The following is a 12,105-nucleotide window of genomic DNA, read 5'->3' as shown; positions in this document are numbered from 1 at the left end:
CGGTGCCTGCTGGTGATCAGGCTCTCGACGCTGAGAAGTCGCTCGAGCCGGTCAAGCCCTCTCCGGCCTTGACGAAGAAGGTGGCGGAATCCCTGCAGCGGATACGAAAGGACAGTGTGGTTCCCGCTCAGGACACTGTGACGCCTAAGCTCACGCCTAAGCCTGCGAAGGAGCAAACGCCTATCCGTTTCACCCTTCCTCCCAAGTCGGCGCCGAAGGCCTTCGCGCCGAAACAGAGCGGACCCTCGAAGGAGGTATTGGCACCGAAAGCTGCCTTGGTGGTGTCGAAGCTTCGGCTCCAACCGCTTGCTGAAGAGGAACGTCGTGAGGTAATCATCGACGCCAACACCGGGAAACTGTCTCTCCTCAAGAGGAAAATCACGACGGAGCCGGCGTTGGAACATTTTAAGATCCCTCTCAAAAACAAAAGGGACTCTGCGGAATATTCGGCGCTGGTGGAACCTGTGTCTCCACAAGCCCTAGGACACTCGCCAACGCATTCCGCCGCAGGCGATGCGTACGAGGAAGACGCCGAGTACAACTATCCGGCGTACTCGGATCCGGAGGAGGAGCACGAACCTTGGTCCGCCGGAGGCGACCCAGAGGACCCGCAGTCGGGCCAGGACGCGCAACTTTTTGCGGCAAAAACGTCCCCGACGGAGGACTCAGCGGCCTTTAACGCTCTGATCGAGAGAGCTGCGGCTAACCACGACGTCGAGCTGCACTCGGACCCCGTGGATGTGGACTTCTTGTTTGACACTTTCTCTGTAGCTGAAAAGTCAGTCAAAACGCTGCCGATGCTTAAAGGGGTGCTTAAACATGCAACGGAGGTCTTCAAGGAGCCCACCCGGGCGCGTGTGGTCAACCCTCGCATCGACAGGAAATATAAGGCAGCGCCCACGGATCCTAAATATATCAAGGGACACTTGCCATTGGACTCCTTGGTTGTTTCCAACGCTCGGAAGAGGGCGAACTCTCAAACTACTGGTGACGCTCCTCCCCCAGACAAAGAGTCCAAGATCTTTGAGGCCTCAGGCAAACGGATTGCTGCACAGGCAGCTAATATCTGGAGAATATCTAACACACAAGCCCTACTTGCACGCTATGATAGGGCCCATTATGACACCTTAGAGTCAATACTGCAACACTTGCCTGACCAATACAAAGAGGCAGGAGAGATGCTGATTCAGGAAGGAAAACTCATTACGAATGCATCCATCAAATGTGCACTGGATGTGGCAGAAACAGCCTCCAGGGCTATCAATACCAGTGTGTTGCTTAGACACCATGCCTGGCTTAGAATTTCAGGGTTCAAACCCGACATCCAAACTACAATACTGAATCAAACAGTTAACCCTGACCACCTGTTTGGCCCTGAGGTAGATGCGACCCTCGAAAAAATGAAAAAAGATACGGAAACTGCCAAGTCTATGGGGGCCTTACAAAGTCAGCAGTTTCGGAGTGGTTCCTTTCGCCGCTCCACTTCCAGAGGCACCTCAAGGGGTCAGGCATCGCAGTCCACACAGTATTACAAGAGTAACACCCAAACCTCGTACAACAACAAGGGTAGAGGTGGTTACAGAGGCAATAACGTCAAGGGCAGGGGACGTGGAAACAATAGCTCCAGGTCCACCACCACCAACAAACAGTGACGTCTTGTCACTGCCCCCCGACCATACAACACCGGTCGGGGGGAGACTCCAGCAGTTCCTGCCGGCATGGAAGTCCATCACCACGGACAGGTGGGTGAGGTCTCTTATCCAGTACGGGTACTGTCTAGAGCTTACTTCTGTTCCACCGGACATACCCCCAAGGAGCCGTCCTATGTCAGGCGAGCACTTGACCTTGTTGCAGCAAGAAGTTCTAGTCATGCTGCAAAAAGGGGCGATAGAGCTCGTTCCATTGCAAGAGCGGGGAACAGGGGTTTACTCCCTGTATTTTCTGATTCCCAAAAAGGGCGGATCCCTCAGGCCAATCCTGGACCTCAGGCCCCTAAACTGGTACATCCTCTCGGAGCACTTCCATATGCTCACGTTGCAGCAGGTGCTTCCCCTGCTTCCGCAGGGGGACTTCCTGGCTACGCTGGATCTGAAAGATGCCTATTTTCATATCCCCCTGCATCCTTCCCACAGGAAGTATCTCAGATTCACGATTTTAGACCAGCATTACCAGTTCAGGGTTCTGCCGTTCGGGGTCACCACGGCGCCAAGGGTATTTACAAAGTGCCTAGCGACTGTGGCGGCGCATCTCCGTCGCCAGAACGTCCACGTCTTTCCCTACCTGAACGACTGGCTCATTCAGGCAAAGACGAACGACAGTGCGTCGACCATGTGTCACGCACCATTCATCTCCTGCACGATCTGGGATTCTCTCTGAACTATCCAAAGTCCCATCTCCAGCCCGCCCACGTGCGACAGTATCTGGGCGCGACAATAAACACTCTGGCAGCCACTGCGCAGCCAAATTCAGTGAGAATCGCCAGTATCCAGGCGCTGATCCTGCGGTTCAGACCTCAACACTCGCTTCCAGCGAAGGTGTTCATGCAGTTGATAGGCATGATGGCCTCCTGCATCTCCATTGTCCCGCACGCGAGACTACATATGCGTCCGCTTCAGGAGTGCCTTGCACGTCAGTGGACTCAAGCTCATGGGCAACTGACAGACCTAGTGTTGGTGAGCGGTCGGGCATACAACTCTCTGCATTGGTGGAACCCACAAAACCTTTGCAAGGGCCGACCATTCCAAGAGCCTGTGCCACAGATTATCCTGACGACGGACGCCTCTCTCCAGGGATGGGGAGCGCATGTACTCCAGTACACGGTGCAGGGACTCTGGACACTACAGCAAAGGAAGATGCACATCAATGTGTTGGAACTGATGGCAATCTTCATGGCCTTGAAGGCGTTCAAAGTACATCTGGGCAACAAAGTCGTGTTGATCCGGACGGACAACATGACGGCCATGTACTATATTCAGAAGCAAGGAGGCACACACTCTCCGCAGCTGTCTCATCTGGCTCAGAGCATGTGGAAGTGGGCCATTCAGAGGAACATCTTCCTCATGGCAGAGCATCTCCCGGGCAAGGACAATCAAATGGCGGATCTGCTCAGCAGGCACAGCCATCAAATGCACGAGTGGGAGATACATCCATCAGTACTCCAACCGTACTTCCAATGGTGGGGTCATCCAGAGATAGACCTGTTCGCCACAAAGGAGAACGCAAAATGCCAAAGCTTCGCCGCCAGATTCCCACACCCGCAATCACAGGGCAATGCGATGTGGATGAACTGGTCAGGCAGATTTGCGTACGCTTTTCCCCCAGCACCTCTGATACCGCTGGTGGCACGCAAGCTCAGGCAGCACTCGATGACTCTCATCCTGGTTGCTCCGACGTGGGCTCGCCAACCATGGTACACCACGTTTCTAGAACTGTCCGTGGTACCGCATCAGAGGCTTCATCTCACTCCCAGCCTTCTGACGCAGAGCCATGGCGACATTCAGCACCCAGATCCGCAACAGCTCAACCTAGCGATCTGGCTCCTGAAGTCCTAGAGTTTGGCTACCTCAATCTTCCTCCCGATTGCATGGACATCATTCGGGAGGCAAGGAAGCCCACTACGAGAGCTTGTTATGCGGCTAAATGGAAGAGGTTTGTCATCTACTGTGTTAACCACGATATTGACCCGCTAGATGCTTCCATTCAAAACATCATTTGTTACCTGTTCCACTTGTATCAATGCAATCTGGCGTACTCTTCCATCCGCATTCACCTGTCTGCTATGGCAGCATACCTCCAGAATAGGCAACACCTGTCACTCTTTAAGGTCCCTGCTATCAAGGCCTTTCTGGAAGGACTCAAAAGAGTCATTCCACCAAGGACCCCACCAGCTCCAGAATGGAACCTCAATGTGGTTCTTACAAGGCTGATGGGTCCTCCCTTTGAGCCACTGCACTCTTGTGAGCTTCAGTTTCTGACTTGGAAGGTGGCGTTCTTAGTAGCAATTACATCGCTACGGAGGGTTAGCGAGCTGCAGGCGCTCACCATCCAAGAACCTTTCTTCCAGGTACATGCTAACAGGGTGGTGCTCCGCACTAACCCTAAATTCCTACCCAAGGTGGTATCACAATTCCACATAAACCAGACAATTGAATTGCCGGTGTTTTTCCAAAACCCAGAGACGCTGGCGGAGCGGATGCTCCACACCCTTGATGTTAAGAGGGCCTTGATGTACTATGTAGATAGGACAAAAGATTTTCGCAAAACCAAGCAGCTTTTTGTTGCTTTTGCCACACACCACAAGGGAAACGCTATCTCCAAAGCTGGGATCGCTAGGCGGATAGTGAAATGCATTCAGATCTGTTACGCTAAAGCTAAGCGCACTCTCACTATCCCACCGAGGGCCCACTCCACCAGGAAGTTGGGGGCCTCTATGGCTTTCCTAGGTAACATTCCCTTAGAAGATATCTGTAGAGCAGCCACATGGTCTACCACACATACTTTCACTAAACACTACTGTGTAGACGTGCATTCCAAACAGCAGGCAGCTGTTGGTCAGGCTGTTCTAAAAACACTTTTTCAGACTGCTGCAGCTGGCACGGGCGGCCGCCGCTAATAGAGGGACTGCTATGTATTCTATGCACAGATATGAATTCAGCAGCCCACATGCCTCGAACTGCAAATGCTACTTACCAGTATGCATCTGTTCTTGGCATGTAGGGCTGCTGACATTCATATCGCCCACCCTCCTCCCCGGCGCCTGTAGCAGCTGCAGTATTTCATTCATAAGTATATATGTATATGCTCATAGCATGGTCATCACTCACATTCTTCACTCCATCTCTGCCAATGGCTAAAAACAATCTGGGGATGGAGGCGATGCCCATGCGCACTGTAGTCCAGGGGAGGAGCCACCTATCTCGTGATACTTCGAAGACTCTTCCAGGACAACAATGTGCAATCATCCGGACCCAACACTAGGCGGCGATCTATGCACAGATATGAATGTCAGCAGCCCTACATGCCAAGAACAGATGCATACTGGTAAGTAGCATTTGCATTATTGAGTTTTTCCTGACCCATAACCTCTTTCTATTTCAGGACCAACACTACAAACAGCTCACTGGTACGGCGATGGGCACCTGCTTTGCCCCCAGCTATGCGAACTTGTTCGTTGGCTGATGGGAGGAGCGGGTGCCCAGAGCCTACCGGTGTGAGGCTGTTACAGGCCAGGTCATAGAGTGGTATCGATATATCGATGACCTGTTCATTGTTTGGCAGGGAACTTTGGATTCGGCACATCGGTATATTGACCTCCTCAACAGAAATGAGCTAAATCTTAGATTTTCGGGTACAGTGAGTCCTGTGGCAGTGGACTACCTAGACCTGAGGGTCTACGTTGAGGAAGGAACTATACAGACCGCTCTATACCGTATGTCTACTGCGGAAAACTCAATAATTTTCACCAGCAGTAGTCATCCGCCTAAACTTGTCCAAAGCATTCCCTACGGGGAATTGCTTAGGTTAAAGAGGAATTGCTCCAAGGAAGGCGAGTTTGAAATGGCTGCAGCAGAGAGCATAGCTAGATTCATAGTAAGGGGCTATGATTCTGTAGCTCTTGAAGCCATGTTACAGAAAGTGAGAGGCATATAGAGAACTCAGCTGTTAGCTAATAAGGATAAGATCAAAACTGGCATGGGGAAGTTCCGGATGGTAACTCCCTATTCAGCTGAGGCCAACCACCTCAAGAAAATGCTTAAGAAAAATTTGCCTATCCTCCTAACTGACACTATTATTAGTGAAGATATCCCTCCACAACCATTGGTGACTTTCAAAAAAGCGCGATCCCTTAGGGACATTTTAGTGGAGTCACTTTGAGAAACCATCAGAAAGGGTGAGCACACTAAAACAAATGATGGGTTTTTATCCTTGCATCAAATGCAAGGCCTGCGTTAATAGCAGGAAGATTTTTACGTACAAGATCCCAGACATAGAGATAACCCAAAAAATCAAGAAGTTTATCACTTGTATTACTCCTTTTGTAGTGTATTGCCTTGTTTGCCCATGCGGGCTCCGATATATAGGGAGCACTGTTCATCCCCTAAAGATCAGGGTCTTAGAGCATATGCAGGCAATTGATAAGATTGAACAGGCATACCCAGTTGCTCGTCATTTCGTCGACAAACATGGGAGTAATCGTAATCCGCTACAATTTTATGGTCTGGATCATGTACCACTCAGTGTGCGGGGAGGTGACAGACTGAAAAAGCTGCGCAGACTCGAATCGCGCTACATAATAGATCTGCTTACCAAACACCCACGAGGTCTTAACTGTGGAGAAGATTTATCGGTACATATAGGTCAAAATTGATTAGGAAAATATGTCAGTTCTGTAGATCTATTGCTGAATGGTATCTGTATCTTCATTTATAACGTACATTGGTATAATTAGCCACTTTGTATGATGTGTTTATTTATTTATAAGGGCAATGCAATGGCATCCTGACGATAGAGAGCTGCAATATGAAAAGCAATTTGAATGTAATGTATTTAAATGAACTTACAATGTGCTCAAAATGATTGGTTTACACACTAAATGGGCGAAAAGATTGTTTTTGATGACATTTTGAATTAGAATTTCTGATTTATGATGTAAATAGCCGATCCACTGCTTTATTGAACTCACATCTACGCAGAATGATCGCTGCAGTGGTCATTTGTCATGTGCACTGTTTGATTTGTCTACAATGAATCATTGATTTAATGAATTGACACTTCATCAGTACATTGATGGATTTAAGCACAATTGGTAAATGGATTATTGTGTTTTAAAGCGTTGGAAGATGTAAATACGTGATATGATCCGTTACAAAATGGCGCTCACATTAGCAAGTGAGTGTTAGTCCTTCCCTTATGTTTATTGTTTGTAGTGTGGTTAAAAACATGGCGTTTCATTTGTGCCGGTAACATTGACAAAGGCACCTTCGCCGAAACGCGTCTGTTGCTGTGAGGTCACGTCACGTCAATAAATGTGCTGATCTTGCCCCGGGAGTGATAGATATATATATATATATGTGTCGCTGGTGTTGAGAGTGCTCTAACAGGAGCTGCTTTCCACCTAAACCTGAGAACTACCCAGAGTTCTCTCCTTTTTTGCATAATTTATGCCTTCCTCTCTCCAGGGGTGGTTGTATAAGGAAATCAGGGGCAAACGTCCCTTTTCGTAATTAGGGAAACCTCATACAACAGGCTGGTTTTACGGCTACTGTCATATCACCAACCGATTGTTTCGTGTCATCATCGGCTTCCTGCTCCTGCGTCAAGCCGGCGCTGCAATGCCTGACGGGTAGCACATAGTGCTACACTTTGTTGGAGATCTTTTATTCCTTGGCCGATGGTTGAGTGATTGTGAGGGGCCCTAGTGATACAGTAGTGAGCGTGGAGTGTGGTGATTTAAAAAAAGTTAGTATAGTCTACTCTGGGCATTTTATTCCTGTAGCTACCTACTTTGTTAAAACTAAGAGGGGTATGGGGATTCAACCAAATAATGTGTGGGAGGCCCGTTCACCCTCAAAAGTGATCAGGTCGACATGTTTCATGCCATCACGGCAATTCATCGGGACCAAAAAGTGCTCATGAACATGAAAAGGAGCCCAGATGGGCTGCGAAGTTAGGGGAATACAACCTGAGGGGTCAGCAGCTGGAACAGGAGGAGTTCCTGTATCGTAGTCCGCCCTATGGGGAGATAGGAGAAAGACAGTTGGTGGTGACTAATTAGTCAAGGGTTATCAACTAATCCTAAACACAAGGACATTGGTTATGTTTTCACCTAGTTTGTAAATAACTATGACAAAGGAAAGAGGTGAATTTTATTTACAGACTGTGTACCCGGACAGTCGGGAGTAGCATACCATGCGGAATTGCCGCCACTACCCTTCCCAGTCAATATGATTAAAAGAGTAAAATCAGTAGAACAATCGGTACTATTGTGTGCCAAAACGAGGGGGAAAAGACTCTCGTGAACTGCTAAGAGATCAAGGAGACTAAAAAGCAAATTGAATTCATTAGACTTACCCTAAGTCGCTGTTGACGGTCCCCACAGACTGCTCTTGGTGGGACCTGCGCTATCGACTGATGATCTGTAGGGATGGGGTACGGTTAGAGGATTCTACAGATAGTATAATAGGCTTAACTCTAGAGGGATGGGATTCATTGCCGTCATGGAACAATGCAAACAAACAGACAAGCAGTCCTGCTGGAATAGTATAAGCCAAACGGGGATATCAGCGGCAGCGTACCACCCATGGTGCACTGCAGCCCAGCCGAGAGTCCAGCCGGATCATCCCGGGTTAACACAGCATCCACAGTGCCCCCCCAGTGGGAATCCGCAGTGTCTATTAAAGCCGACACGCCCAAGCAGACCAACTCACCACATCCACAATGGTCCACAGCGGGGTGGGTGTAAGTGGAGGGCCGCCAGTCCTTAGCGGTTCACAGGGGCGGCTGCCGCGGCGGCCAGGCACCCGGGCCCCACAGCGGCCTCAAGCCTGCACTAACAGCCCAGCAGAGGGCCCCTACCCCATAATCCCCCCATGGCAGAACATCCGTGGGCAATGGACCGGTCCGCAAGTCTACAGCGTAACCACTCCGGAATGGAGGTGGCCTCACGCCCGATCAGCCCCTTACCTCGTTAGCGCTTAGGAGTTACCTCTGTACCTAAGTACGCATGACTGGAGCAGCTGGTGCTGCAACTGAATTCTAAACGCCCTTAAGCATCGTGATTTTTGCTGGGAGGCGTGTAGAGATTATCCGTTGCTAGGCGATCCATTAAGCAGACATGCGCAGAAGCCCCGTGTGTGGAATTGACTATGTTTACCTATCAGAGTGGCAAAATAGGCGCCATCTTGGGATGGGATACGTGAAGCCTTGTGCTCAATAACGTCTTGAACATGCACGGGCCGCAATACCAAAATAAGCATGGTTTTTGAGGGGGATCAACCGTCATGCTAAGGTAACTCTGTGCCAACTTGTAAAGGCGCCCTATTCAGACCCTTCTGGTCCGAAATCCTAGCCTAAATCAAAGAAATTCTGAGCTACCCAGTCCCTACAATGCTGCAGTTTGCACTATTAGGAGTAAGAGACAAGGCCTCAGAAAATGAGACAAAAGGGGGTCAAGCAGGGATGTGCATGTGCCTAGGAGCCGCCAAACTAGTAATAGCAGCAGCCTGGTAGAAATAAACGCCACAGCCTTGACTCAGTGGCAGGCAAGACTATGGAAAGCGGTCATAATGGAACGCATCGCAGACATTTTTCGAGATAATGTTAAAAACATCTAGGTCAGCGGGGGCCCGTTGGCTTCATATCTATCCAGAGTCTTACCGTTGCCAACATGTCCCCCCACAGTTAGAGCACTCCAACTCTTCCATTTTTAATGCTGGGTGGGCGCACATTGCAGTCCCTCCGATGATAGGCATGTTTCTCTCATGCATGTCCCCTCCAACCACACACATCACAGGCTGGAGCGTCCACCAGGGAGGCCTTTCCCTATCCCCTACCCTTCTTCTTCTCCCTTTTCCTTTCTTCCTTTCTTTTACTTTCCTATTTCCCACCTTTTTATTTCTTTTTTATACCCCTAGTCACTGTTGACGGGAGGTAGTTGGCTTAGGGTGGGAGATGGTAGGGGGGTTGTTTTGGTGTTCTCAGTCATTTATTCTTTTTATGCCAGAAAGTTGAGCACTAAAGCGTGCCGATATATGTATAATTACTTCCCTTACCGAAAGGCAACTGTAATTTCACAATGGCTTCAACATGGCTAATGAGACAGATGTAATGTACCATACTGTAAGTCTTTGTTGTCTAAAAATGCTCAGTGAAAAGAACTATGAAAAAAAAAACTTTTCTCTGTGGTAAAGGTACAGATAGATACCTGTGTGGTAAAGGCCTTGTGTGGTAAAGTGTGTTTTGTAAAGGCTGTCTCCCGTAGGGGACTGGTCTGACAGTGCAGAGATAGGAGAGTGGGTAACTCGTAGCACCCATTAACTCCGCTCCCACTATGCCTCTAGTTTTGCTTAGACACAGGCATGTAATATGCTTCCTTAAAACATCAGTGGTTCACCTTTATATAATACAGACCTCTTTCTATTCTGAACTATATCTGAGGTGCTGGCAAAGTCAGGAATAAACACATACAATTGCAGTACATTTAAAAATTAAACAATAAGCCGCTATATGTATAAAAATAGTTGACATTTATTAGCTAGAACCACGAAAATGTTTGTTTTGAAGACTGGCAAAAAGCAATAACAATTTCACAGATTCAGTAACATTAATTGGTGTTGATTGGCAGAAGCCCTCTGTGAAGACAACTTGCGTTTGTGAAAAAGTATCAGGACTGAGAGACAGCACCTTCAGAAGCTGAAGTGTACTGTGAGTTTCTTACCAGTAGTTGTTTCTGCATAGTTACCATAGGGTACGCTGTGTGCCCGGTGCTGGTGACCGAGGCTGACTCAGAACGGAATCACAGCCTCAGCCGGTCTTGATAATGCAGTGCCAGAAGTGGAGAAGTTCTACCTAGCTGCTTGTTCGGGTCAGTTCTTGCTGTTGCTAGTGTGACTTCTTCTCCTGCAAATAAAACATTTGCAGAATTAGTTCTTACAAAAGCCTGCTGCAAACTTTGACCTTCAGAGGATCAAATGTAATACAGCATAAGAAATGCAGCAATAATAGAAAGCCATACCCTGCCAAGCCAGACAGTAAAATCAGATATTGCTCTATTTAGATATTTCAAATATTTATTTTCCAACGGGATTCTAGTGTGAAAACCAGCAGCTCTCAGGGGCACAACTAACACAGATTCCCTGAACAGGAAGGCCTCTTCTGTGTTTTGGAACTATTAATAGGAGGCATGAAAATAGAGGAAAAGTAAGGATCTGCAAGGGAGCACAAAACAAAGACTGTTGGTAACCGTAAATGAGAAAAAGGCATACAAAAATAAAGGAAACACGCCCACCTATGTTAACTGTGCATGTGGAGGATTCAGGTAGGAGTCTGGCTGTAATTGTTGGATGAATTGCCTTAAATGGAGAGAGGAGGCCTTAATGGCAAGGAGGCTCAACCAAAGGGAATGATGATGTGGGGGAGGAATTGTGGGATGGGTGCCAGAGAATCCCTGAAGTGGATCATTTGAGATTGATATCAAGAAGTGGACATTGCTGGGTTGCACCCATTGATATCAACTGAATGTCCAACTGGAGGGTTCCACAACCGAGTTATCACAATTTCAATCTTCTTCCTCCCATATTGAGTGGACATTTGAGAACTGGTACTTTATAAATATTAGAATTTGTACATTAGAGATGTAGCTGATATCTAAAACTTAACCAGAAATCATTCCTTGTAGAGCTATTCGAATTGAATGCACAGGTATCTACATGAATCTCTCTGTGAGTGATATAGAGGGTTGAACACAGTGGGTTGCTGTATTTCAGGTTAGAGGATAGTGACTTACATATGCAGATTGTTCCACTGCTCCTTCCATAAGGAGGTGATCCTTTCAGTTTGGTCAGAAGGAGTGAAAGCCAGGTTAGAGTACATCATCAGTGCAGGTACAACACTTTTTGGATTGAAGATGTGGCTAGAGCTGCTTACCTTGGAACCTGGGGTCCCAGGTTTGAATCCTGGCTTTTGCTCAACAACCTGAGATTCTGGGCAAATCACTTGATCTCCATGCTCCTGAAAATGTGAAATGGATGTGTGTAATCTCCACTTGATGTACACGAATGTGTAGGTCATCTCCCAGCCCTTCATGTAATGTGCATTGCTCCTTGCTTCCGAGTGAGGTTCACACTATATAAACACCCACACTCACACAGAATGTGCGCCTCTTGTGCAGTTATTTCTGAGAGTCTATAGTTTGTGTAATTGCTTCTGAGTCTAGGTTCAGTGGTTAAGAAAAGGTGAAATGGCATCTAGTAAGGATGTATTTATGGCTCGTTTCTTTCCTCATGCCAGTGGTGCTCTATGTCTTGTGTTGGAGGAGGATGATGGGGATGATGACTTGGTTAGTGGAGGCCATTCTAGTGCTCTTTGTGTGCCTTGTGTGTTGGTGAT

At 48.0% G+C, this 12,105-nt stretch overlaps 1 protein-coding gene across 2 annotated transcripts in view; it reads left to right on the top strand.

The window, feature by feature from the left end:
• The window catches only part of MED24 (mediator complex subunit 24), a 296,784-nt gene that overhangs the window by 154,891 nt on the left and 129,788 nt on the right, over nucleotides 1-12,105 (top strand). The window lies entirely within an intron of this gene.

This window comes from Lissotriton vulgaris, chromosome 5 (genome assembly GCF_964263255.1).
Source record: "Lissotriton vulgaris chromosome 5, aLisVul1.2, whole genome shotgun sequence".
Classification (NCBI taxonomy): domain Eukaryota; kingdom Metazoa; phylum Chordata; class Amphibia; order Caudata; family Salamandridae; genus Lissotriton; species Lissotriton vulgaris.
The sequence above is the reverse complement of the archived record's forward strand: the minus strand, read 5'-3'. Positions and strand labels throughout refer to the sequence as shown.